The sequence below is a fragment of the Panicum virgatum genome, chromosome 2K, assembly GCF_016808335.1.
Source record: "Panicum virgatum strain AP13 chromosome 2K, P.virgatum_v5, whole genome shotgun sequence".
Lineage (NCBI taxonomy): Eukaryota > Viridiplantae > Streptophyta > Magnoliopsida > Poales > Poaceae > Panicum > Panicum virgatum.
Window position 1 is genome coordinate 4,372,767 of NC_053137.1, and position 2,956 is coordinate 4,375,722.

A 2,956-nucleotide genomic window follows, 5' to 3' on the forward strand; every position below is an offset into this window, starting at 1 on the left:
AATGTGTTTGGCAGCACCACTTGACTTATTGTTGTGAGCATAAAACACTGCTGGTTCATTGTCGCAGTACATTCTGAGTGGTCTTTGAATGCTGTCTACCACTCTTAAACTAGGTATAAATTTCTTTAACCATTCAACCTGCCCCGATGCCTCATAACATGCCACAAATTCAGTGTACATCGTCGATGATGCAGTGACGCTTTGTTTGGAGCTTTTCCACGATATAGCTCCCCCTGCAAGTGTGAACACATAACCAGACGTGGACTTTCGGTCATCGATGTCCCCCGCAAAATCCACATCTGAGTACCCTTCTATCTCTAGGGAATCGGATTTTCTGTATGTTAGCATGAGGCCTTTTGTGTCTTGCACATAACGTAAAGCTTTCTTTACCATGATCCAGTGTGCCTGTCCTGGATTACTTTGATATCTGCCAAGTATCCCGGTAACAAATGCTAAGTCAGGGCGTGTACAAACTTGAGCATACTGTAGGATTCCGACAGCTGAAGCATATGGAACCGCTTTCATTTGATCGATCTCAAACTGGTTCCTGGGACATTGAAATTTCCCAAATCTATCGCCCTTGATTATTGGAGCAGGTGAAGGCTTGCACATATGCATACTGTACTTCTTTAGAACCTTTTCTAAGTATGCCTTTTGTGATAGTCCTAATACCCCCTTTGTTCTATCTCGGTGAATTTCAATTCCCAAAACAAATCGCTCTTTCAAAGTTTGAGGACAAGAATTTCTTTGTCTCCAGTAGCAGACCAACATCGCTACTAGCAAGTAGAATGTCATCCACATACAGGATCATGAAAATAAATTTTTCACTTCTGAACTTTGCATAAATGCAATTATCCTCCTCATTTTCTTTAAATCCAAATTTCCTTATGGTTTCATCAAACTTTAAATACCACTGCCTAGAGGCTTGCTTTAATCCGTAAATGGATTTCTTTAAGCGACATCCCATATGTTCTTTTCCTTTCACGACAAAACCTTTCGGTTGAGCCATGTAAACATTTTCATACAGATCTCCGTTAAGGAACGCCGTCTTTACATCCATCTGATGTAATTCTAAGTCATAATGTGCCACCAATGCCATTATAATCCTGAAGGAATCTTTACACGAAACCGGAGAAAAGGTTTCGTTATAGTCTATCCCTTCCCTTTGTGTAAAGCCTTTTGCCACGAGTCGTGCTTTGAACTTTTCTACATTCCCTTTGGAGTCATGTTTTATCTTGTAGACCCATTTGCAGCCTATTGTTTTGGCTTCTTTAGGAATTTCCTCTAAGTCCCAAACACCATTGGAACTCATTGATTTCATCTAATCCTTCATAGCTTCCAGCCATTTAGATGAGTGAATACTTTTCATGGCTTCTTCATATGAAGTGGGATCACCCTCCATATAGACTTCTTCTGTATTATAAACCTCGTAGTCACTAGAAATAGCCGACCTTCTTTCTCTTTATGACCTTCTAAGGGCCACTGCTTGTGGCACATTTTGTGCCTCAACTTCTGGCACATTTTCCATAGGGGGTTGTAGCTCCTCCTCCTCATGTCCAACCGCGGGTTCAGGCAGTTCCTGGATGACAGGTTCCAAACCTTCGCTCACTGTTGGTATGGGTGGAGTTGCGACAGGTGTTGTCACTGTAATATCTGGAATAGTTGGCGCAGCAGCAACCGAAGAAGGTACTGGCGTCACTATTTCAGGAACTTTTGGTGCAGCATCAACAGGTAGTGAGAAAAATAGCTCTTGAATCCTAGGAGTAGGCACATACACCCGCTTCTCCTCAAGGTCAATTTCTCTAGGTATCATGCTCCCCCTGATCATTTCATTTTCTAGAAAGACAGCATGTCTCATTTCTACGAACTTTGTATGTCTGTCTGGACAGTAGAAACAAAAACCTTTCGACTTTTCAGGATAACCGATAAAATGGCAGCCTACAGTTTTGGGATCCAATTTTCCAATACTTGGATTAAAAACTTTAGCCTCAGCTGGGCTCCACCAGACCCGAAGGTGAGTCAGTGAGGGTTCTCTTCCTGTCCACAGCTCATACGGTGTTTTGGGCACCGATTTGCTTGGCACTCTGTTGAGAATATAGATGGCGGTTTTTAACGCCTCCATCCACAGACTCAATGGCAGTGTAGAATAACTCATCATACTGCGCACCATATCCATCAGTGTACGGTTGCGCCTTTCAGCTACTCCATTTTGCTGAGACTCGCCTAGTGTGGAATATTGGGCAACTATACCATTTTCCTGTAAAAATCTCACAAAAGGTCCAGGAACTTGTCCATAAGGGGTATGTCGACCGTAGTACTCCCCTCCACGGTCTGACCTTACTATTTTAATTCTCTTGTCAAGCTGATTTTCAACCTCAGCTTTGAATATTTTAAATTTATCCAATACCTCAGATCTTTCTTTAATTGGATAAATGTAACCATAGCGGGAGTAATCGTCTATGAATGTTATGAACGAATCATAGTCATCCACACTTTTCACAGGAAACGGGCCACATATATCAGTGTGGATTATTTCTAATGTTCCTGCACTTCGTTTGGCAACCTTTTTAATTTGCTTTACAAATTTTCCTTTAATGCATTCAACGCATTGTTCAAGATCAGAAAACTCTAGCTGAGGAAGAATTTCACTCTTTACTAATCTTTTAATTCTCCCCCTCGAAATATGGCCTAAACGACAGTGCCATAATTTCGATGAAGTATCTTGAGTTCTCTTTCTTTTCTTTGTTTCTTTCTCTGACAAGGATTCATTCACATTCACATCACATACAGAATGCACTTTATCATGCATAGATAGTAAATAAAGATCATTGTAAAGGAAAGCATCACCAATACAATTATTATCAAACCATAGTTCACATTTGCCATTCGCAAAATGACAACCAAAACCATCTATTTTTAAGCGTGATACATTGATCAAGTTTCTTTGAAGCGAAGG